At 26.1% G+C, this 27,027-nt stretch overlaps 1 protein-coding gene across 2 annotated transcripts in view; it reads left to right on the plus strand.

The window, feature by feature from the left end:
- Positions 1-27,027, plus strand: part of LOC129612544 (glycosyltransferase-like protein gnt13) — a 230,932-nt gene that overhangs the window by 48,105 nt on the left and 155,800 nt on the right. For both annotated transcript variants that reach the window (XM_055526204.1, XM_055526205.1), the window contains exon 2: positions 22,043-22,078. The gene's annotated coding sequence lies outside the window, so the exon portion shown is untranslated. The remainder of the gene's footprint in view (positions 1-22,042; positions 22,079-27,027) is intronic.

Here is a 27,027-nt window from a genome sequence, read left to right on the forward strand (position 1 = left end):
TAATTAAAAATATTTTAAAGATCAACTGGAAAATGAATTTCAATATGCTAAAACTAAAAATTCATTTAATAAAATTGTAAAATCTGGGAATACATGGTATTTTCTGAGAGATCTCTATATACATGGAGATTTCATAACAAAATTTTCATCAATTCCAAAATTCATTGGAATCGATACCAATTATTTAAGCTATGAGTATTTCATTCTTAACAGTGCAATTCACAATTTGAAAATTCACAATTTCATTTTAATAAAAAATATTCCTCCTTACTTACTCTAAAAATTTCTCTTAAAAATTTTCTTTTAATCGACAAAAATGGCAAACCCAACAAAATCACAAATTTATCTTAATCTATATACATGTATATATATATCATAAATGAGAGACCGTATATAATACACATATATTAATCAAGGATATATTGTCAAGAATAACTTAATTATATAATACGTGAGATAAAAATTATATAAAAAATAAAATAAAACCGGTAGTGTACAAAGCAGAAAGAAAATAAATATTTTGTATATATACAAATAAAGATTTAAAAATACCGTGCCCACCATATACGAGTTAAAATTACTTACTTTACTTACAATAAAGTTAAAAAATTCACATATTGTTAAAAAAAAATATACTCGTATACGTCATTTAATTGTGTATATTGACAGGTGCGTATATAATTTCAGATTACATGAAAAAAAAAGCGTTAAAAGATAAAAAGAAAAACAGAAAACAAAGAGAACAATTCAAAATAACAACAACAGCAACAACAAATAAAGTAAAGTGACACACGAAAATAATTTTATTATTATATCACATACAAACACACCGCTTTATAACCAAATTCAGGCAGAACCATAAACGTGAGTTTAAAATTGCATATAATATATTCACGTATATGTACATACGTGTATGAATATAGTAGAGAATATGAGTACATATTTGGTATATTTACATTTTATATTTGAATTTAACTTAGCAAATATTATAGATTTGTACAGCTTTATAACAGCAAAATTATAAGACTACAAAAATTATGCGTAATTTTACCTGACATTTACATAAAAAAAAGCAGAAGAATATAATCGGAGACAAGTAACAATTAAATATCAAAACAATAATAAATAATTGCAGTTTTGCCAGTGCATATACCAACAAACACATTACAATCAATTTATCGTAAATCTGTACACAAAATATTATTATTATTCGTTCTTGCTGTCATCACAGTGTTGCTGTTATTATTGTTCTTATATTATTATTATTATTATTGCTATTTTTCGTAGCATTCAACTTGAAAGATTTAAAATACATATACAAAAAAAAAAAAAAATGCACAAAAAAATTAAATTGAATTTATGTCAAGGTTATCATCTCTCTCTTTCTCTCTTATCTTTCTCTTTTATTTTTTTATTTTTGTTTTATTCTTTTACTTTCTGTTCTTGTTTTTTTTTTTGCTGATTTTATTCTTCTTTTAATTTTTTTTCCTTTTTTAATTTTGATTTTTATATACATACATTTTTGTGCAACTTATACAAACACACAACTTGAACATTGTATAAATTAAAATGTTTATGTACATATGTATGTAGGTATGTATGTAGTAAAGAAAACAAGCGTAAAATTTATGACCGCGAAAATTAAAAAATTTTATAATAAGAACCATGCAAAAAGAAAAAAAAAAAATGCACAAAATAAGAGAACACCAACAAAATCAACAATAAAAACAAAAAAAACGAAAAAAAAAAAACAAGTCAAATTTCCCTTCAATGTTTTTTTTTTATTTTGCTTTACACTTTTAAATAGTCCTTCATTGGCAAATTTTTTTTTAAAGGAAAATTTTAATTTGTATATACAATTACAGTCAGTTGTAAAAGTTCGACATGGTAACGTTGATATATAGAATAAATGGAGATAGAGTTCATGTATAAATTTTAGAATTGCTTAAACTATTCTCACCCCATTTAATATATAGGTTGCTTTAAATCAAATAAATCAATAAGACGGAGAGCAATCAAATAAATAAATAAGATGTCCGAGATTGCGGCAGTCTAAGGAGCTTCTAGGTGACTATGACTAGAAATTTTATAGGCGGGCTATGGGAATGTTGAGCAAGCAGATGAAAACCCTTATGAATCTCCTGGAGTGGTCAGTGTCGGCTCAAAAGACACCTTGGAAAGTTAGATCTGGAGGTCGTATGCACCTGTATATTCCGTGGGGAAAAGGAAAGAGACCTCATTGCACCTTATTCTTAAGTATTGAGCCACTGGTCCACGAAAGAAGGGAGCTTCTTGGTGGCTGAATTTTGACAGTGGAAGAGGTTCGGGGAATTAACTATAACAAAATGCTCAGATTTATTAGAAAGATAACTCTCGGGAAGGTAATTTGGGCGCCATATCTGTGTTTTAGTCGCTGACACAAAATCTTAAAGACGAAAAGTAATAGAATAAGAGAAATGTAGAAGTATCTATATTGCGTGATTACATGTTTGTTGCTCATATAAAGTTAAGATGTTTCGGCAGACATTTTATAGTCCCGGCGGAAACCATATACAAATCACACCATACTTACACTTTCTGTGTATTGTGTATAGTAGTTTTACTTAGTATGTATTATAATTTTGTTGCCATACTGTAAACAAAGTATTAATAAATGAAATAATATTTTGTTGCATTTCAATGCAGAAATTATAAAATATCGTTGACGACAAATTTTGAGTAAAACTACTACATTTAAAAAAATTTTCCATTTAATTTTTTACAGCTTTGTAGCAGGTTACAAGTTTTAACTCTCAAAATGTAAAATGACAGCTGTAGTTCTCACTAATTATTGTTTTCAATTGTGACGACTCTTACTTTAATGCTAGACGTTTAGCACATTTCATTCGCCTTGCTAGCTAAGCTTGTTGGCTATTTGTCATATCCGCTAGTTCCGTTGTCATATCAGTAGTAACTCAAAGCTATTAACAAAAGTTTGATTTTGCAAAAGCCAAACTATTCGCAGCACCTTTACTCAAATTATTCTAGATTTTGTACAGAATGTTTGTATATGACCTCATGAATTTTCCTTAATTCAGATGATTGTCATTTTGCACTAGAACGAATAACAAAAATTTATAAAAAGCTATCATCTTCCTCCTATCGGAAGTTTCTGATTTAAGAAAACAAAAATATATATTTTTAATTACATACCTAAAAATTTGTTTTAATCGCTGTCAACCTACACATTCAAAATCATATGTTGAAAAATTCAAAAAATGAATCGTTTTCATTTCATAAATGCGTGAATATTCAGATTTCTTGTTCAACTAGTTATTTTGTGTACAAATTAAAGATTTTTGGAAAAAAAAAGAAATAGCAATGAAAACAAAACAATTTTTTTTTTGCCGCTGCTACTGAACCGAGACTTAAAAAACGTGAAAAAAAAAAGAAAACAGAAATGACAAAAAAAAAATCCAAATTTCAAGTTCAACTGCTACTTTAAAATCTTTATCTTATAGGATCAACTTCTCACGATTGTCAGATCCCCTTTAAAAAAAATTGTTATTAAAAAAATAAGAAGAAAACGTTTTGCAATTAACTTTTAACTTGAAATTTTTTTTTTTTTGGTGAATTTTTGACATAAGACGTAACAGACTTGTTTTTTGAGTCATTGAGAATAATTTAATGCCTTTTAGTGTAAGAGTATTTAATCATGTCTTATTAAAATCTAATTACTAAATTAGTACTACTAAAAATTTTGAAATTTTTTTAATAATAGCACTTTATTTATTTTGATGACATTTGATTTGTTTATATATGAAATTATCAGTCAATTGGAATTTGAGGTTACAATAAAGTTAAAATAAAATTCATTCAATTTTGACACTTATCTTACTATTTTCTTATAAAAGAGGGCGGCACATTGAAAGAATTAAAAATATTTTAATAGGAAGCTTAAGAGTATCTGCTGGCCCCCATTCTTAGACTTGTTAATCCAAGATATAGCATATTAGAGTTAAGGGTTTTATTGTTATTAGGTTCAAAGGAACGGAAATTTGATCTACTTTTAAAATTAACATAATATTGTCACAATAGCACGCACTTACACAGAATTTCGTAACCTGAAATTTCTAAGAGAACAATTTATATGAATTCAATTAACATTTAGAAGAGAGCAGTCTTCATATATATTACGTAACAGTCAAGTAATATTGGTGATTTGTTGCATTTCTTGTATTAGAAAAGTCATTTTGAATATTTCTTTAAAACTTCTAAAATGTTTGGATTCTCTTAGTTAATTTTCTTATAAGACAATGTAAAAAATGATTTTGGAAAAATGTTAAGAATAAAAATTTTAATGACATAATTTTCTTAAAAAATAATTCTAATGCTTCGGATTAGGTACGCTTAAATACGTTTCCAATTTAGATTTTAACATAATTTGCTCCCTATGACATTACCAAATTGATTCTATTAATAAATTTTTGACAGTAAATCAATGACAGTTTATATTTTACACGAATTACCTACATGTTATGTTCCAGTCTGCTATATTCAAATTAGTATCTCTGTATTTTATGTATGTGTACTACTTTTTTTCGGATAACAACAAGAGAAGCACTACTTATTATTAATAAACTACAATAATGTTGTCCTTATTTCAAGTATAAATACGTCACTATACTACATTTATATATATCAAAAAGTATTTGTATATGTAAAATAATGTCATTCTAAATTTTTCCATAAGAAATTGCATATTATTATGCACATTATATATACTATTAATATACAATATGTGCCTGCATATCACCTATAGTAAAAAAAATTAAAATTAACTTGAAATTATTGAATGTTTATGAATCATTATCATTTAATATAAATTAATATAAAAATATACTGTATATATAAATATATTTATATTATATTAACAGATGTTCTCGTATACATGATATATAACTGTATATATATAATATATACAAGTATGATCTATATAACGCATATTCTGTGCAGTAAGGAACTCAAGTTTAAAATTGATTACAATAATATATATGAGACATAATATAAATATAACATACAATTATAAATAGTTTTATACTAGTATATACATATATAATACATGTATTATTCTTATATACTATTGTTATAAATGACCTAGAAAAATGCATTTACAATGTCGTATTTTTATTACCGAATTATACTTACATATATAGTATATATGCATACATTCATTCGTACTGGTACCAATTCGTATATATTTACCAATTTTAGTATATACCATATATACATACATACATTCATGTACAGATATAATGTATATAGCATATGGATATATACAAATATATACCGTAACTTTAAAACAAATATGGTCCTATATTCCAATATCTGTTTACATAAGTATATGCATGTATATGATATAAAAAATTATAAAATATTATGCTGGTATATCTACTTAGAGTGTTATATATATAGATAAAAGTAAACAGGTAACTGCAATATAATGTAACTGTAGGCATAATCAATAACTAGTTACAATATTCACATTCCCATATTGTTGATAATTCGAGTACAAAACCAAGTATTACAAATTTATTTAAATGGTTATAATTATTGATATATATACATAATGTATCTTATTGTACACACGTATATAAATTAAAATTATTAACTGTTATTTAATTTTATATACAACATGCACTTATTTCACAAATTGAATGCATTCATTGTATTAAAAAAATTAACATACAGCTTGTATTATATATTCTTTAGGGTACAAACATATATATATATTTGTATATTGCATGGTATTTGCATGTGTGCATTATGTATATATATAGTTTTATATGCAATTTTCTCATACATTGTTCTGGATTTTCCACAATAATTTTCCGAAAATATTTTCGGAAATATTTCACTTAAAATAATTAAATAGGATAATTGTTATAACAATAAATGTCTGATAATATGTATGTAAGTATATATCAGTATATGAGAATTCTAATTTCTGTTCTAAAATTAAATAGAACAGAATTTGCAATAAAATAGCAAAAAAAAATGAAAATGAAAATTTCAATAATGTCACACCATTTTGTTTTTATTCTTTTCTATTATTATTATTTTTCTTTCTCATGTTTTCATTATATTTATACAATATTTTAAGGTTATGTCGTTTTAATCATATACATTACATATATATATATATATATATATACAGTGTTTAATTTAAATGTTAATAATGACATTTAAAAATTCTATATTATGCACAAGCGTACATACTTAATTTACAAATATTTTTATGTTTCTATGTGAAATATTCTAAATATGAGACAGTGTCAAATGATAACAATTATACTATATGCATTATATTATGTATGTATATTCAATATAAATTTCATATACATATTCACACACACATAATATCTACGTAAATTCATGCAATACAATATTATCAACTATAAATAGCTAGGTACATTTTGTTTGCCATTTTTTTTTTTTTATTATTATTTTTTTGCTTTTTGAATGTAGGTAAGTAAGGCACGAATTGAGCTCAAGCTCAAGGATTTTTTTCATTCATTGTCAACTAAATAGAAAAACTACAACTATACTACTACATAAAAAAAAATATTGTAATAAAATTGAAAAACTTAGTGTGTAGCTTTGTGAATGCTTCTATTTTTATTACAATTTACTCATGTATTTGTTTAATATTTTATTAAAATAAAGCAGAATTATTTTACAGTGATTTTAAAATTATGACAATGCAAAAAAAAAAATTTCATTGCGTATCGATTACGATATTTGTATAATGTTACCGTTTTTGAGAATTTTTGACATTGTTAATATTGTAAAATGACATAATGAAAACACAAAAAAAAATACAAAAAAGAGACAAACGGAAAAAATAAAAAAAAAAATGAGCAAATCTATTTTTCTCTCTCTCTCTCTTGTTCTCTTTACTCAGATATCGTTACATTTCAATTCACGCCAATTCATACCAAGTGAATCTTTTTGTAAATACTGATAATTTTCAAATAGCGGGTGTCTCTTGTAAAATGTACTTAATAAGGGTATAAATTTCAAAAGATCGGTAAAGGCAAGTGGAACAAAAAGGGGTAGCTCTAAAATGAAATTCGGCGATTATAATTCATTGATATCGCTTTACGATAAAGAAATATCAATTTGTCATCAATCATCAATTCAGTAAGGTTTATAGTTTCTTTTAGTCAAAATGTTTCCTTTTGAAATAAATCATACATCTAGCTAAAATTCCTATCTGACTCTCTGACGGAGAGAGTCCGTCTATCTGACGGATTCGTCGTACATACTTTATTTCGTTAAAAAAAGGCATCTTTCTCATGAAATTCTCCCGTTAGAAATTGTTATCGTCAGTGGTTTAATTTAAACTGAACTTAGATTCTACGAACTAAAGTTTTCCAAAACAATTTTTCCGTATTTTCAAACATATCGTATTTTTTAAGCCCTTACAAAATATATGGCAATATATTTGGAAGGCAGTTGCATTTCAATTTAATCACTAAAAATCATTATATACTTACTAAATCACCCTGTCTTAATCACTTATAAAATCACTTATACAATTTTTATATTATTTACATTTTGTTAAGGTCATAGTGCGTATCAATAACTGACTGTACAATACACAATTGGACAGAAAAGACGGTAGTTGTTAAAACTTTTAGTTTTTTTTTTTGTATAATTTTGTAGAGAACTGCAAAGAATAAACATAATAACAAAAAAATGCGAAGGCGTTTAAAAATGCGTTTATATTTTGTGGGTATTTTTTTTTTTATGTAAATCTCTTTGCAACTCTGTAAAGGTTAAAACAAAAACAGCAAGAAAACATTTTTTTTTTTTAAAATATAATTTATGGTTTAGTTACCTTGGCAAAAATTAAATACAAAAAACAAATTTTTTTTTTCTTTCTGTTACCAAAAAGTGCGTAATCTTTTATTGTACAACTAGCGAAAAAAAAAAAACAAAAATATCAAACTTTAAAATCAAAAATTGTTCTTTCAGATTTTACGTATTTTTTTTTATAAACCCTTTAGGTACCGTTGCTCATAAATTTGACATCGGTGTTGCTATCATAAATTTTAATTATGAACATAGCGCACGCATATTCGCTCCATATAGTTGTAAATTCAAGAAAACAATGTATGTGTACGCTTCCGTCGTTTTAATGCACATACAACCATAATACTTCAGTTGTACGTTATAAATGAATTCGGGTGATTATCTACTGACTGTAACATAAGAGATTCTGAATTCGCTTTATAAAAATCCGTAGCTAGCTGCAAGCTACAACTGGCCGATTCCATTTTTTCTCACCCCGAATGATGTATAATTTTCTTTGCTCTTTTACTGAAGAGAGAAATGGGATATGGGAAACTTCATTAAGCTATCTTAATGAAGTTCCCCATATCCCATTTATACTATCCCGACCCCAAGTTAGTAGTTGAGATATATACCTCAGGCAGTTGTGTACGACACTGAGAAAGTCCCGTCCAAAACATCTGCAACATCTGACTGCTAACGCAGAACAATCACAAAGAATATGTATGGCAGTCTTTTCACCATCCAAACTGATTTTACACAAAAGGAATCCGATATTCCTATGATATTCCCAGATGTTGTTCTACTGAACAATGCCGCAAAAATCCAATTGCGCTATTACTGGCTTTGATAAGAGGTGCTAATAAGTACGTACTTTCACTGAGTCAAGAAAATTTTCTGCTAAATTAGAAAACTGAGGCAACAACTAAACTTACATGGTGAAATATTACTTTTGTCGGGGTCCGGCTTAGTTGAAGTGGCATATTAATTCTGAACCTATACTTTAATCTTATACTGCCAATTTATAGTTGTCAGCCACATTTACAAACTGTAGCATTCAATGAGTTAAAATTTTAAGTATTGTAATTAAAATGAAAAATCATAAAAATTTTCTAAACTATTCAAGAAAAAATTAAAAAAAAAAAAAAAAAACGTTTCGAAGGTTGTAATGGCAAAAAAAAGAAAAATACTATACTTTATTTGCTATCATATGGTGAATAATATTTTAATGAGGCGGCTATTTATATAACCTTGTTTTAAGTTAAATGTCAGCTGTTTCAAGTATCATATTTTAAAGGTAAAACCTTTGTTAATAAACCTTATTTGGACAATTGAAGAAGAAAAGATTAATAAAATTTTAAATATTATAAAATTTTTTTTTTGGAAATTTGATATAATTAACTCCAAAAATATGCAAAAAAAAAAAAAAGTAGAAGAAGAATAAGAAAGTGAGAACAAAATTTAATGTATAATTTATCGCAATCAGTTGAATTTGGAAACCATCTTCAAAGAAACTTTATTAAATTACTGTTATTGAAATGCCTAGTATGTAATTATTTTAATGAAATTTTGTTTTAGAATGATTATAAGATTTCATAATTTTTAATAAGTCTGGAGGTTATTCATGACAGCGAGTGTCTTTACAATTAAAACGGAAATAAAACAGTTTCTAAGTACCATTTAGAATAAATTATTCAATGTCGATCCAATGATTCGGTTTGCTCCTTGAATTCTGCTCTGAAAAATTCAATTAAATGGCATGAAACTTCCGAACTTTAACAGTTCTCTTTGCAATTTTTTCTGTTTTAAATATTTACAATTATTTCACCTTTCAACTTTTAAAATGACAAACCATAAGCTTCATTTTTTTAACAATTACAAAATCTTCTATAATAAAAGACTTTTATAAAAATAAATTTTCTCTTTTCATTTTCAAATTAAAAATTGAAAAGCGAAATGCGGAAGGAAGGAAGTTTTTCCACATATTTTTTTTTTTTTTCATTTCATTTTTACTATCCTACAATAATTGTATACTAGTATATAGCCAAGAGTGAACAATGAAAATTCCAGAGAAAAAAAAGAAAATTTTGATTACATGTTTTAATAAACCTATAATTACAAATCACGGGTAGCTTCTTCAAATTGCAATGCAATGTAAAAGAAATAAAGATAAAATGAATTGTAAGAAAAATTGCATAAAAAAAAACTTGCAATATTTTGTAAAACATATAAACTTTGTTATTCAAAATTGTTCCTCTAATAAGCACGAGTAAATGTGTGTAGAGTATTAAAAGTTGCATAATATTTCCAAGATATCCGAAAAGCAATTCATAAAATGGTAGGGTATTGTTTCCACATTGCATTAAATTTGTGATTTGTCTGTCAAAATAATTGAAACATAATAATCAGATTTTAGGTGTGCTATTTTAAGACAAATTTTCGAAAATTTTTATAAATGAAAGAGCTAGTGAATGTACTAGTAGTAGTCTTTCTAATATTTTTAGATTCTGTTTTGAATGTGATACTTCAACGTGCAAATAATTTCGAATAATTTCGAATAATTATAGAGGTTTAAAAATTAAATTATTATTGGACCATAATCAGGTTAACAGAAATTTCAAATTTTTAATACGAAACTGAAGTATGCTAATCAATTCCTTGCCAATCTAGACCTGTGTACAAATCAATTTTCCTCGAAATTCTAAAATTTCTTTGAAAAAATTTTCGAATTACAATACATTTGTCTTTACAGTATCCATGGTGAACTGAAAACCATGATAAAGATAAGATTACAAAATATTCCTTAGTTTCAATTTGTATTCGCTGCTTTTTGATTTGCAAGAACGACACACACTATTATTATTAAAAATTTCTGCGAAAACCTATTAAAAATCTTATCAATTTAATCAATATGGCACGAACTTCTTTCTAAAAGAAAAAATTCTAGAAATATTTATCACATCTGCATATATGTTTAAAATATACAAGCTTTTCAGTGAAAAATTTTGAAGTACATTTGATGTTAATTTTCAGAATCTCATTGAAACTGAAATACGTCATTTCAGAATTTTTCTAAAATTATCGAATTCAAGTTTTCAAATTACTTCCATTACCCTTACTGAATTTCTCTATTATCTCTATGATCCGGAAAAAAGTTGTTATTAAATTTCAAATCAAAACATTTCTCTACTACAATATTGCTGTCGCATAAATACTGAGTATGTTGCAACACTATTCTTTTTTTCCTTTTTTTTTATTTTTCTAACAAAAACCTTATGTAACTACTCGTAACCTTTACTGCATTTACATTTTTTGTTGTTTCTATTTTTCTTTTTCAGTTTGTGTAAATTATATAATTTCTATTTTACAATAACAAAAAAAAAAGCATAAGCAAAAACAGAAGAGAAAATTTTCAGTGTCAGTTACTTAAGAGTTGAACTATTATAAAAATATAAAAACGACAATAACAAACAATAAGAAAACAACAACAACAGCAAAAAATTATGATGGAAGTAAACGAATAAAATTTGTTTTTTTTTTGTTGTTATTTTTGTTTTTTTTTTGTTTTCTTCCAAGTTACTTCATTTTTATGATTTTTCCTGATTCATTTATGAAGAATTTTCATTGAAATTTCGCGATTTTTTTTTATTGTTATTTTTCTTCCTATATTGTTGTTTTTGTTGTTAATGATTATCTTTTTCTTTTTAGCACTTTTCCGAAAAAAATTTTGAAAAAAAGTGATTATTAATTTAACTCTGTCCGTCCATCCGTCGGTGAACATGTTTACAAAACTTCTACACCCTTGAAGATAGAAAGCTGAAATTTTATACGTATGTAAATAGATCCTTACTAGAAATTTATTTCCGTAGAAGAAAACTTATTCTTATTAAAAGTTATTCCTCCCAAAAATCCCAAAAATGCCACTTTTTAACCTGATTTTTTAGCAGCTTTTAGACATTAATAAATAGTTCATTTCGTTGGAAGAAAATTTTTTTCCATCTCCATCTCCTCTCAAGTTATCGCCTCTTGAAATTTGAAAAATTTGAATTTATAACGCCTCATGCTTTCGAAACCGGAAGCTTTTTCAAATTTCTATAAACGCAAAAAGCTAACAATAAATTCCATGACATTAAAAAATATAATTATTTAACAAGTAACCCTTAAAATTGAGCATTATATTAACCCCTCTTTATATTAATTTTTGCTTTATTTCAAAGACTGCATAAATCGTTCATCCTAAATGTATGCAATTCTAGAAATAATTTCGTATATGAATGAAAATAATTTTAATAGTGCAGTAGGTATACATAGATTTGTTTTAAAAGCAGTATTTTCACTTGTTGAAAGGAAAAGTGCTACAATACAAACCATTGATTTGACCCAACTTTATTATTTATGCTTTACATTTTGTTGTTGTTGTTGTTGTTGTTTTTTTTGTAATGTTTTCCTCTTTTTCGTTTGTTTGTGCTAGTTTTTTGTTTTTCAGTGTACTTTCAATTCAAACTTGGAATTTTCATGATAATTTTCTATAATTTTCTTTTTTTTTGTTTTTTTTTGGTCTCATCGTTGCCTGGTATTCGTTATTTGCAGTTTTTCTTTTTTTTTGAAAATGATAATAGAAAAAAAAAATTTTAGTATGGCTACTGCACTTTATTGTTAAAAAAAAATCTAATTCAATTGAGAAGATCAAGCAAAAAAAAAACAAAACACAAAAAATCACTTTTAATTTTTTTGGTTTTTGTTTTTCGAATTTTCATTTTCATTTTACGTGCTGCTGTGCTGTGCTGGCTGCATTCAAAAACATACACAGAGAAAAAAAAAATTGTGATAAGGAAAAAAAAATTGAAAATTGAATAGAAAATTGACTTGAAATGAAAAAAAAAAATGAAAAAAAAAAATTTGAATGAAAATTGAAAATAATTACATAAGAAAAACAAAAAAAAAAAGAGGAAAATGTAATAAAAATTTTTTTAATGGTCTTTTCTTCTTTCTACAAGGAAATTTTCACCTTTCTTTTTTTTGTTGTTTTTGCTCGATTGAGTCTCGCAAGAGTCACAATATCAAATAACAAGAATATAAGAAAAAAAAAATAACAATGGAAAATACAAGAAAAATTAGTGGAAATGCTCAAAGGTAAAACGCCAATGAACGCAATAATTGCATTTTCTTTTAATAATTATTAATGATTCGCACATTCATTTTCTTTTTAATATTCAATATGAAATTTTTATGGCATGATAGTATAATATTCATATACACATACACACATGCATGTATACCTAACAATAAATCATTAGTTTTGCATAAATTTGTACAAATTTCGTAAAATCATGAAAATCAATTGAAGAAAACAAAAAAAAAAAAATCTTCTTTATTTTTTCAATTTTTTACCTTTGCTATGCATAGGTGCATAAAAAATAACATTATTATTTCTAATTCAATTCGATTTTAAAAAAAATGAATTTTTTAATTGAATATTAAAAAGGTTTTAAGTAATAAGTTGTTCCTTGTTATCTTGCAATTTTCTTCTTCCAAATCAACTTTTTCAATTGCTATTTACACATTTCTGTGCCTCTTCGCATTTAAGAGTTGAGTAACCTATTAACAATATCGTAAAATACACATAAAAATTATTAAAATTAAAATAAAATATTTAATATAAAAATTAATTAATTTTATTTTTAATTAATGTTAATTTAATTGTGTTGTTCCTTATTTCAAATTAAATTTGAATTTAAACACGAAATTTGTTCAATAGTTTCGCTTTGTTTCTCTACTTTTAATATTTTAAATTTCTAAATAAAAAATTCATTGCAGTAGGCATGTTTAATAAATTAATTCTATGGTAATAATGAAAAAAATAATTTGTTTTTTAACATGATATATGAAAATATTAATTAAGTATTAAAATTATTGTGTAATAATTGAAGACAACCATTGAAAAATGAATTTTAATTGAAACTGAAATTATGAAAAGGAATTGCACAAATATTTTGAGAACGAATGAAATAAAAGTGTTTACATTATCGCAATAAAACCAAATTGTATACCTCAATTGATTACAAGCTTAGAATTTTCATTGGTTTTTCTATTGGGTTGTACCAAATACAAGCTGGAATTCGATTATTCTTTGCTGTAAAAGTGAAAAAAACTAAAAGTTTACTTTTGAAACTTGGAGTCTAACTAAAAATTGTGTGTGAATTTGAGATTTTATTATTGAAAGAAAACTTGAAATGGGAAATAATGGTGTTCCAGACATTTTTTGCATTATATACGTAGATATATGTATGAAACTTCTACTACCGTTCTAAGATGAAGTAAATATGTAAATATAACGTCTATTTGATGTATAGCAGGGAAAAAGTCAAGTTTATTAGGAAAAAGAAAAAGATTGGTCTACAAAGAACTAGATTTCTATTTGAATCAAATTCAACGAAGTTTAATAAAGGAAAAAATAATTTGGTATGATTTTTTTAATATATAATGTTTATTAAGGGTACGTTATGCTACTCCTAAAAGTATGCAATTTTAAAAAATCTTTTTTTTTTAAAGACATGAATCCATTATTGTTAAAAAATTAATTATTTGCTTGAGAATTCGATTTTTTTGCTTATTTTAAAAATGTATCTAGTGAGTTCGGTTAATTTGGTGATAACCCAACTACAACAATGTTATTCTTATTTTTACCCTGCTGATGTCCGATTCAATTAAATTGTGATTCGAAATTTTTTCTAAATTTTTACACTTTGCAGTAGTTATCACTTTGTATTTGATATTTTAGGTCTTTATTTTCCTCTTTAAAAATTTTAACATCTTCAACAAAAATATCCATTTGAGATGAAATATATAGTTTTGGGATTCATGTATATCTCAAGGATAGCCAGGCTTTGCAATGTACTATTAATCAAATGCAATTCGGGTAGATTTGCAGATTCATTATCGAAAATAGTAATGTTGGTCTGCAAAGAACATTTTTTGCAGATATCCAGATTACTTTTTTGCCTATATTACATTTTGATGAGGCACCCTACACTGACCATTGCTTATCAACCCAACATTCTTTGCAGTGAAATTTTTGTTATAAATAGTGTCTTGATGTTTGTTCATTTTTCAAATTCAACTTTATTGGCACGAATATAATGATGTTATACACATATTTTATATAACACCTTCTTTTTTCAGTTTAATGCAATTATTTTTTCAAATAACTATTCTAAAATATGTTGATTTACAAATTGTAGAAAATTATTGTATAAATTAGTGCAAATTATTATCAAATTTATTTACTTTTAATTTATAAAGTTTAAGCTTAAATTTTTCGTGTGTGTTCACTTTCATGTTTTCTTTTCGTTTTTTCCTAGGAATTCAGTTTGTTCAACTTTTTCCCGAATAAAACCCTTAAATTGTAGAAAATGTAGAGTAAATATTGAAATAATATTTAAAAAGTTGTCATTCTCATTATTGCCCACAGTTTCCCCCCTTTGACATGTGCATAAGTCAAACTTATTGAAATCATCATCAAATTTTTTTTTTTTAAATTTGAATCAATGTTCTATTTTAATAATAATGTTTTTTCAAAGCCTTTAAACTTTTAAAATGTGTGGGCATCTAAAATAATAAAAATTTAATATGAGAAAGTTTTACGTGTAAAATCTACATATTTATCAATGTATATACATAGAACACACACAATAATACTTATAAATAAATTTAAGTAAATGAAATCATTATTAATTTAAAAAAAAAATCTATTTTGAAAGCATGTGTCCATAAATCATAAATAAAACTACTAAACCAAGTACCATCGGCTAGTGATCTTTTTAATGTTTACAAACATTTTTTTTTTTTAAATAAAATTTCAGCAACATTTTAAATTAATAATAAAAGAAGCCCATAAGTAATAAAAATGTACAAAAAAAAATAAATAAATAATTTTTCATTTAATTTTATTTTTATTATTTTGGGAGCCAACGACCTCCAATGGCCGGACCTGACTCAATACTATCGTATATATTATAGTCTCCCATATTTCGAATTCTATCTAGAACTATATTATGTATATGCGAATGTACATATGTACATAGATAAATTCGTGTACCTAAATAATATAAAATTTATTATTTTATTTATAATATTTGAACAGAATGATAAATTTTGCAGATCTTCTCGTTTTTTGTTGTTGCTGATTGGTAAAACGAAGAAGAGAATTATAATCATGTTCTTTAAGTAGAATGAACGAGTTTGTTCTTGGTTCTCTCTTTTAGTTTTATATGTATGAATAAAAATAATTATTATTAGTATTGTAAAGTTGATTAATGATTTTTAGCTCTATCTATTTAAATAAGTTAATAATATTGTTTAAAGTCCGAAATGTAAATACAATGTTGTATGCATTAGGGAGTATTAATTAAGGGAATTATTCAGAATTGCAATATACAAAACAATGCCTAGGGAATGCTAACACAACACTTAGTACACACAAAAAAAAACTCCAAATACTTGAATATCAATGGAATAGAGAAAGAGGAAAATTTCTCAAAAAAATTTCATTGAATTTGGAATTGTCAATAAATAAATCAATTGAATCCAGTTTTTGATTATAATAAATTGTCTTTGACTATAACTAGGTGGTTATTTATTTATTCTTTTAAAGGTGATCATTTAATTGGTGTGAACTAGTCTGGACTGCAAGGGAACTCAAAATCCACCTCCACAATTTCGTTCTTCATTTTCAATTAGCAATACTGCACGCTAAATATTTATTTATGTTTTATGCAGACGAAAAAACTGAAGGCATGGATAGCTTGAAAAACAAAAAAATAGGCTACTCGAAAAATAACTTATTAAATATGAGTTTTCCCCTCTTTTGGAGCGTTTACTTATTATGAGTCTCGTAATCGAATTATTAAAAAATTGACTTTGTAAAGCTTGTAATTGGCCTCTATACTTTAAATTGAATTTTCTAACAAAATCTAATTTTCGGACTAAATACATAAATGGTATGATTTTACAGAAAACAAAAAAAAAATTAAAGAGGAAGGAACAATTACAGTAAAAATTTTTTTTTAATTTCAAATTTCTTGGGTATATATTAACATATACATACAGATCGACATACACATTATATGTAGTAATGTACAGGTTCGTACATAAATAGCAATATTGAACAATTGAAAATGAAAAAATTCACGTGGTTAAACACTAAATAGCATAAAGACATAAAAACCATTTATACACAAAGTTGAATCGTAAATTTTCATTTTCTTTTATTGCATTTCTTTGCAGGTAATATTTACGATTATAAAGCTTCTTTTACCGGTTCATATTTTCTCTCTCTCTCTTCTTCTCCTTTTATTCATTCTCTCTCTCTCTTTTATTTTCAAATAAATACAAAAAAAAAACATAACAAAAACAACAATGTTAAGAAAATTTTTTATATTTTTGTTCTCTTTTAAAAAAATGCATCTTAGCTTATACTATACTTATAGCTGTACATTGTATATACATATATGCCCTCAAGTTCATTGAAACTTAATATAAATAATAATTTCATCTTCATACAGCATGCAACAACTCAATACTCAATTTATTATCAAATATGGTATTGAATAAAACATGTTTACAATGTTTATGGCATACTTGGGTATTGACGAACATAATATTACATTTTTACAAATATTTTTTTTTATATTAGAGAGAAAAAGAGATTTTAGAAAAATTCAACATTAAACTCATTGAGAATGAATGTAATGTGTGTAGGTATATGTGTATATTATGATGTTTATATCTTTATTTTATGGCTATCATCGTAGCAATCGTTATTATTACATTATATTACATATTATGAAAATATAATTGCGTTTACATAAGAAACTTATTATGACAAAATATAAAATAAAAACAATGAGAAAGTAAATTCAAATCGCATAGTTTCGGAAGTAGCACATTTCCTGTAAACAGTTTTAGTTATTAAAAGACATTCTGTTATTGAAATTACTCTTCAATCATTGCATATTACAAGGAGGAGAAGAAAAAAATTAAAAATATTTCTGTCATAACGATCGAACTGAAATTAGTGAATTGCGTACTTTGCAACGTTTCGATAATTTGAATAAGAATAGATTTCTTATGAAATTAACAGCTTCAAATGTCACCCATGCCTAGGTTAAATGAAACATGAAATATTTTATAATTATTTTAAACTTTTCATAACAAATCAAAGAATTTCTTTCATTTGGTTTTGAGAAAAATTCAAATTATTTAGACAAACTTGTACATATTTTGTATCTATCTATTATTTTTATATATATTTTCGATTTACAATATCTAAAATCTACATATAAGTTAATAACTACATTTTTCTCTATGTAAAATACAATAAATTTGTTTTTATTTTCTTTTCCTTTTTCCTTTTGCTTTTAATACACGCTCTTCCTTATCTACATTTTTTCTCTTTTCTCAACATTTTAGTACAATATTCATGAATTTTTTGTTCAATTTCATTTTTATCTCAAATTCTCTCAACAAATACCGAGTTTTTTATACTCTTGTCTTGTGCTATTAAAATTATTTTTAATATCTCCATTCTCCATTTAAACAATATTTTATTAATAATAATTTTATATTGTGATGACTTGCATACAACAATTATTGTATTTTTAAATTTATAGCTTTTAAAATTCAATGAGTTGGTATATGTAGCAATAAATCGTAATTATGTTTATAAATAATGTTGATAGTTTTGTAAATAAATTATTATTTTGTGCTCAGAGAGAATATTTTAAAGATTTGTTGTTTACTCTCTTGAGAAATATCAATGTTGCTGAAAATATTTAATAATGTTCCTATAATTATTCTAAAAAAATTTTATACTTCGAAGCTTTTTTGAGTAATATAACATTGCATACGTTTTTGCACCAAATTTCGGATTACAAGTTTTTGATGGGAACCCATAGTAGGGAATATAAACTATTTTTAGAGAGATGTCGTTCGGTCAGCCTGTCGATCTGTCAGTCTGTCGACCTGTGTGTGCTAGCGTGTATCTAAAATCTAGCTTAACCGATTTTCAGTAAATTTTATATGCAAGCTTATTTTGTATATGTGATGGATTGATCGGACCTCAGGAACTTGATCTTTTTGCTATCCCATTTTACATTTTTGCCATAATATAACGTGGCAGAATCAACCAATTTCCTTCAAATTCAACATTTTAATTCGGGGTTCTAAAACAATGAACCGGACTAGGGGCCGATTTCCCATTTTTTTACCATATCTATGAAACTCGAGTTGTTCGAAATATGTTATTTGAGTTTTGATTCACTGTATTTAAATTGTACAAAATAAAACTTTATCATTTTTCATTTGACATTTGGCAGATAAAAGGTGACCGTTGACGTTTGACAGGTGACAGGTGATAGTTGACATTTGACAGGTGACAGCTGACAGATGACAGGTGCCAGATGACACTTGACAGATGACAGACCACATTTGACAGTTGAAAGAAGACAGTTGATAAGGGACAGATGACAGACACGTTTATACATTTTTCATACAAAATATAAGTAATAAATAATTAAGTAATATTTTTTACCGACTGCATTGCGTACAATATGTGATGGCACCAAATTTATTACCGAAACTAACTGGTGATTTCTTCAGTTAATTCGAATTCCACAAAACGCGAAGAGAAAAATTTACATTTTTTGAAGAATATTAAGTAAGGGCTTACTAGTATCCTTAAAATTGTAAAGAAAAATTAAAAACCCATTTTCATAAATTTCTGTACCACTTTCACTAAACTAGACAATGTACACGGTGGCGAATTATGTGTCGATCTGCTGTGATCTCTGTGATTTTTTAAATATTATTATTATGTTTTTGTTATTGTAATTCGACTCTGCTTTTAATATTTCTCTCTTATATTAATTTGATAAGTGCCTAAAACAAATATTATGTTGAAAAATGATCTGTTTCTTATTCATTTGGATGTATGTATGTATATTCTGTTTGTTCATATAAGTAACATTACATATTATTATGTGCAACAATATAATTTTCGTTTCAAATTTTATTTTAAAAGTTTCCTTACTGCATTTTGGTGGTTTCTTTTCTATTTTGATTTATTTTTCTATGCTATTTTCTATTTTACTTGTTTTTTTTTTCTATTGTTCACGATTATTTACTTTTAATACTTCTTCATATTATTATGCTTTATATACTCTTGTTATATAAAGTTGTGGGAAGACAAATTCAATTACACATACATACATAAATATTTCCATATTTATTTATTTAACAATTTGTAGAATTATGTTTTATGTTTTGTTAATTTTTGATTAAAAATTTTTTACTTGCATTTTTTTTTTTGATTTTATTGCAACAATAAAATGGATACAAGAATAACAACAACAACAGAAAAATAATAAAAAAAAAATGGTGAATAGGCGAATGTAAAAGTGCGAAAGAAAGTAAAATGAGAAAATGCATTTCACCGTAAAGTGCATTGCCTTTACAAAAAAAAAAAATAATAAGAAAAAAAATTACTTTCGCTGAAAACAATAACTTTAAAAAATTATAGTATTTTTATTAAATTGTTTTTTTTTTTTTTAATAAAAATCAAGTTTTTAGCAACAAAAATGACTTTTTAATGACTTTTTAAGCATATATAGTTTTTTTTTCGGTTATAAAATTAAAAAATGAAAACGAACTCTATAATTAATGAACATGAAAATTAAGAAATTTTTGCAATAGTGGGAAATTTATATTGAATATTGTAATGTATGTGTATGTATGTATGTAAAGTTGACATTTTTAAAGCTATTGAAGTTTTGCAATATTTTTTCTTTTAGTTAAATAATTTGTAATTATTTTTATAAAAAAAAAAAAAAATAATTGCAAAATTAGTAGTATTGCTTGTTTTCTTCAAAATTTATCACCTTTAAATAAATTTTAAAAATAATAAGAGGTTATTAATAGAAAATTTTTAAAATTCCCAATAATTTATTAAATTGTTAAACAAAAATATAATTTTTGAAATTTTATTATTAACGAATATATTAAGCGTATATGCATTAATAACATTAAATTATGATTTTTGTCCAAAATTATGTTCAAAGCAAAGAAAATAAATTTATATGACCTTTTACGCCAAAGACATACAATCGTTACGAAGAATAATAATCATAAGAAAAAGGAAATTGCCCATTATCCCATATGTAAGTAAGTAAGAGAGGGGGGCTCCACCCGTACACCCGCGCAAAGTTTTGCACTAGGCCAACAGAAAAAGGCCCATCGGCAACCCCAAAAACACCCAACAACCCCCATGCAGTTCGACACACAAGACCCCCTTTCCAAAGCAGCCAACCTCCCTGGCGAATTCCAAAAGCCGCACAAGAGACACCCCGGAAAGGTCACCGAGGCCAACGTAAAAATAAGCTTCCAAGACGCGCCTTCTCTAACATCAGAAACGGACAGGCACAGAGGACATGCTCTATATCCTCCACCTCCGTCACATCCCGACATCTACGACATACATCCATCATAGCAACCCCAAGCCTCCATACCATTTTCCCCAAAAGGCAATGCCCCGTCAGGACCTCACCAGTATGCTGAGATCAGCCCTATTATATCTCAACAGCCTCCTCGTCCTCCTTTCGTCCCTGATATGCCACATTGCCCTGGTCACCCTACACGTGTGAGCCTCCGCCCACAAGACCGCTCCTTCTCCTACACTATGATGGCAAGATAATTATCCCATACATTGCGAATTTAGCGAAGTAGATTCTGTGTTTCTTCTGTGTTAAGAGGAAATACTTACCTGAAAAACGAAACCGTTTATATACCTTATATAAATAGTACAGATTTAATCATAATTTGTCTCCTACAAAAATGCAATTTAAATTTCTGAATAAATAAAATTTTCTATTATATATTAGGCATTTATTTAGACGAGCCCTAGAGTTGACTGCTTTCATACCCAGAATTATTGGTCAATGAATTTTATTGCATTTATATTTTGAAAATTGTTATAAAGCCAAATCTTTTTCATAACAAGTCACAAGAGAATTCAAGCTGATTCCTAGCCATTTTCATTTCTGTTATTTTTGCATTATAAGAGCGTTACGCTTATTTTGTTTTTGAAAAAATATTTAATAATTAAATTTTATTTGAATCAACTAAAATTATTATTTTCTTCTTTTGATTTCAGGTTCAAGCAAACTGAAGCTTTTTTAATTTAAATAAGGTAAGAAATTAATAAAGAGCTTAATTATAAAAGTGTTTCCAATATTTTCTAAGATATAGCCAAACTTCTATTGAAGTTGTATGACAGCTATCAGAAGAAGCCGAGCATTTTCAACGACTATTAACAAACATATTGGCCATACTAATATATTCACTCCTGTGAAATTACAATACCACAGCTTTAATAGTTTCTGAGATATAGCTAAATAAATTTTGAAGTTGTATAGCAGCTACCCGAACCAGTATCTCGATCATATCCAATTTAAATAGGATTCTGGTATTTACTATAATAAATTATTGAAGTGAAAATTTGGTGAACTTAATTCAATTAGTTTTTGAGTTATAGTTGGGACGAACGGACGGACAGACAAAACTAAATCAACTAAGAATACGATGCTGACCAAAAATTGAGATCGTATCTCAGGCGGTTAGTTCTTAGCATTAAAAACGGTAAGGCAAATTTAGTATACCCCTTCGAACATACATACGTTCGTACGGTTTTCTTTTTTATTCAAAAAACATTTGTTTCATACTATTTGCATGATTAGGTGCAAATAATGTTGGTTCAATAACTTGAGCATTATTTAGTGTTGCTAATTAGATTGTTGTTCAAAATTATTATGATTGCGGTTGTTATTAATTATTAATATTAGGAAAATCTAATTTGATTATTGTTGAATTTCTCTCTTAGACGTGACCATAATTCACATTTTCGGTTATGGGAATGAGCTCATTTAAGCTCATATAAGTTTTAATGGTGTATATTAAATAATTAGATTACTAATTTGAGCATAAACACGAATATTAACTATTTTAATTATTACTTAACACTTCATGTCTAAGAAATTTTTAAATATGACTTTGTCCCAATTTTAATTTAATTGCATACTTTAAATTACAATATGACAATCCGAGAAAAAAGAAATCCTTTTTCGATTTATAAACTTGACATATTTTTCTTATCTTAATTAAAAATTTAGCTCAAAGTCATCTTTAAATGATTTTAATTTACATATTACCTATATGTAATTTATAAAATGCACAATGCCGAGTCAATGTCTAAGAAGATTTGTGATATCATAAAAAAAAAAAAGAGTCCAAACCCTTATTTAAAGGATAGGCCATTTTTCAATTTTTTCCCCAAGTTCACACATTATGCATTATGCGAAAAAATATTTTCTTTTTTTGCTTTTTCCGCTCACTTTTTAATTGGCACACAATTTCTTTATTCCACTAAATAAGTCTTATTGTGTACGCAACATTAAATGAAGAGAAAAAATTAATAATGAAAATATGAAAAGAAGTCAGTAACCTATCCTTTATTTTCGACTGAATTGAAATTGCATTGGTCCAAACCCTTTAAAAATATCCCTTTAAAACATCACATACAATTTTTGTATTGATCAGCGATTATGTAACATTTTCTGTTTTTCATGTCAAAGCTTTTTTCATGCTTTACCCACTTTTATATTGTAATTGCTATGTCTTAGCTTGTGTATGAATGTTTTAAGGTGATTAAGAAATTTTCAATTTTATCAAAAAGCGCACAACATTATTATGGTATAAAAAAGGTATAATCTATAATCATAATGTGTTCAGTCATCAATTTAAATTGTAAACCGTGCTGCTGATCATCAAATTTTCAATTATATACAAAATTCATATATGTATGTACGTGTAGAAGAGTTAAAAAAAACCAAAGTTTGATGGTTCAACTCAAATGACGTGGTTAAAATTATTTTTAGTTTACGAATTTTTTAGATTTTTTTTCTCTAATATAAATAACAACAAATTAATTAATTGATTTTGATTTCGTCTCTTTCTTTTACGTTAAATGAATTGAGTATAAGCTTGCAACATAAATAATGTTATTATATAAAATTAATTTAGTGTTAATATAAAATGAGTGAGTGTGTGAGCTTACGACATTGTGATTATTCAAACAAGCAAAATCAAAACCTGACTAAATTAAAGGGAGCATGTAGACCTTCCACTTGACATCTCCACCTCAATTTATTTTTTGCTATTTGCTTGACATGATCCCATATTAGATCTGATTTTTCTAGTTCTAACTTTACAAATTTTCAAATGTGCTTGGTGCTGCACAATCTTTTTGAACCTTGCAGGTTCCATTCCAAGCTCATTCTAGCGTTACTATTGCCGGATTTTCTTAGAGTATATCTAATCCATCTCCGCTTTCTTTTTCTTATTTGTCTACCGATAAGTTCCTCGCCTATTATCATCCTTGTATATAAGAATATTCGACATGTTATTCTGATGCATTGATGAACACTTGCAGCTTCTAGCTGACATATTTTTATTTTAGTCAAGTGATTTTACACAAGACCGGATTATTCTAAGGTTAGTCGTTTTTGATATCTAGCTGCTTCTCCCTATCTATTAAACCCTGCAAAACGTTGCTCTTGTTTTCTTCAGTCTGTTATCTACAACTGCTTGGACCGCGCCATCCGGTGTTATGAAGCTGTCTAAGTAGCAGAAGCTGCTAACGAACTCTGATAGTTAGCTATTGAGTTCCAAACTGACGGTGCTGATGGAATTCATTTTCATTATCTTAGTTTTGTCTATGTTTATTTATAGAGCCACATTTCTGGCAAGTAATTCAAGTTGTTTTAATTTGCTCTGCATGTCGCTATTCTTATGAAACAAGGCAGATATGAAAGAAGGCAGATATCATATGCGTAATCTAGAGGCTGTGATTTGAGTCCTTTAGTTACCTTTCTAAAAGCAAATCACTCACGAATTTCTTCAAAGACTTGTCGATTTGAGTTGATTTTTCGAAATTTTCTCTGGTGTTCTACATAAAATTGGTTTCATTTTATTTTATTTTCGAAAACCGTTCTTCGGAGCTCTTATTGGAATGAAATTTGTCTAAAATGTTAAAGCATGTCTGTTGTTTTCGTTCTCGTCTAAAATATGTAATACTTTTTGATCATTAAAAGTTTTTTTAACTTAAATTGTACTTACCTTTAGTTTTCTTTTACAGTTTTAAAAATTGTCTAGAATCTCTTTAATAACTTGTTTCATTCTTCAATCACTACTGTTAATCTTAACAATCATCAATAAAACAACGAAACAATTTATTATTATCAATAAAAACCGACACTACCTACGAACATTTTACATCATATTTATTTATTTATGTGAACATTATAGTAATGATGACCAAACAATACCAATCGATCTTATCTATCATCAATTCTGTTATATTATAGTAATACAATATTAACCAAAACTAACAACACCAAAAAAAAATTAATAAAAATTAAATAAAAACAAAAAAAATATTTAAAAAGGAGAAAATTACTAAAAATTGATCATTTAAAACGCGTAACCATTAATTTTTTTGAAATCTACATTAATAAAATTAATTTCTCGTAAGTCACTAAAAAACACTAAAAACAAGAAAATTAAAATAATAACAAAATTAAGTCCAGCTTCATCAGACATCACATCATACATACTTCCATACAAACATGCTACATACACAACATCTATACATGAATAACATAAAACAAAGTTTTAAATAACAAAAACCCAACCTAGCAACATTTACAGCTTCATTTTTTTGTTTTTTTGGTTAACATTTTTTATATTAAAAAGATTTATAATAATAAATACAAAAAAAAAAATAAAAACCAATAAAAAAACAAAACCGAATTAAAACTGATTGTCGAGGTCATCACAATCAAAGTCTTCTTATCTTTAAATCCGAAGAGCGACTTTTAAATAAGTGTGTGCGCGCGCACAACAAAATACATAAAGTTTTGATGCGTAACAAAATTTTATAATGCGAAATAACAACAAAAACAATTAGCAAGGAAAATAAAAAAAAAAAAAAATAACAAAAATTAAGAATAAAAACAGAAAAAAACTATCTGAATTTGGTCTTCAACTTCAAGGTAGCGTCTCACCTTGGCCTAAATTTGTTAATTTTTTGTTTTATTTTTTTTTTTTCTGAATTTTTTTATCATCTAAATATTTTTTTGTTTTTTTTTTTTTTGATAATTCGATTCAAAAAATTTTCTGTTGTATTGCTTTGTATGAGAGAGAGAGGAGAGGCGGAGAGTCAGAGACATCAAAATTATTTTTTTTTTGTTATTTTTCTTTTTGTTTTGAGAAAAAAAATTTTTTCCGTTTTGTTGGGCTTGGGTGACTGTTTAATATTTGAATTCATTTTTCTTATTCGGTTCATTATGTTTGTTTGATTTGATTATTTTATTTTGTTTGATAACAAAAATTTTAGGTTATCTTTTCCGGATTTAATAGTGTTGCAAAATGATTATGCGTATTATAACAAATAATATTTCACGTACATGAGTATATACATACATAATGTACGTAAATGTTTAATTTTTGCAATATTTATTTTTTTTTTCTTTGTGGCAAATCAAAAATAATTTTGAAACAGATGATTTAAAAAATGAATATCATACATAATGTACGAATATATGTACGAGTATAATTTTTGGATTACGTATTAAGAGGAATCGGACGAAATTTATATTCGACAATATTAAGTACGCAAAATATGTATGTAGAAAATTTTATATTAAGTAGAATTTTTGTAATAATTAAGGAAGTTTTAATCTCATAATTTATTTAGTTCAATATCAATACAAAAAAAATGTATTTAAAATATTTTGAGGTGTTTGAATAGAATGACATAATAATATTATTTGTTGCGCAACAATAAAAAAAAAAGATTGTTACTAAATGAAATGAAAATCTGAAATTTCCATTGAATTATAACAGTCAATCTTAAAATAAAATAAATTTCAAGTTAACACAATATTACAATTCATAAAATTAAATTTATGTTGAAAGAGAATTTAAAGAGAAATTGAATCGACAACACTTTCATACAAGAACGTACATGTAAAAAATTTTCTAAGATTTCACAGGTTTACGTAATTTTCACACCAGTATGAT

Source organism: Condylostylus longicornis, unplaced genomic scaffold, assembly GCF_029603195.1.
Source record: "Condylostylus longicornis isolate FDR11 unplaced genomic scaffold, ASM2960319v2 ptg000074l, whole genome shotgun sequence".
Classification (NCBI taxonomy): Eukaryota; Metazoa; Arthropoda; class Insecta; order Diptera; family Dolichopodidae; genus Condylostylus; species Condylostylus longicornis.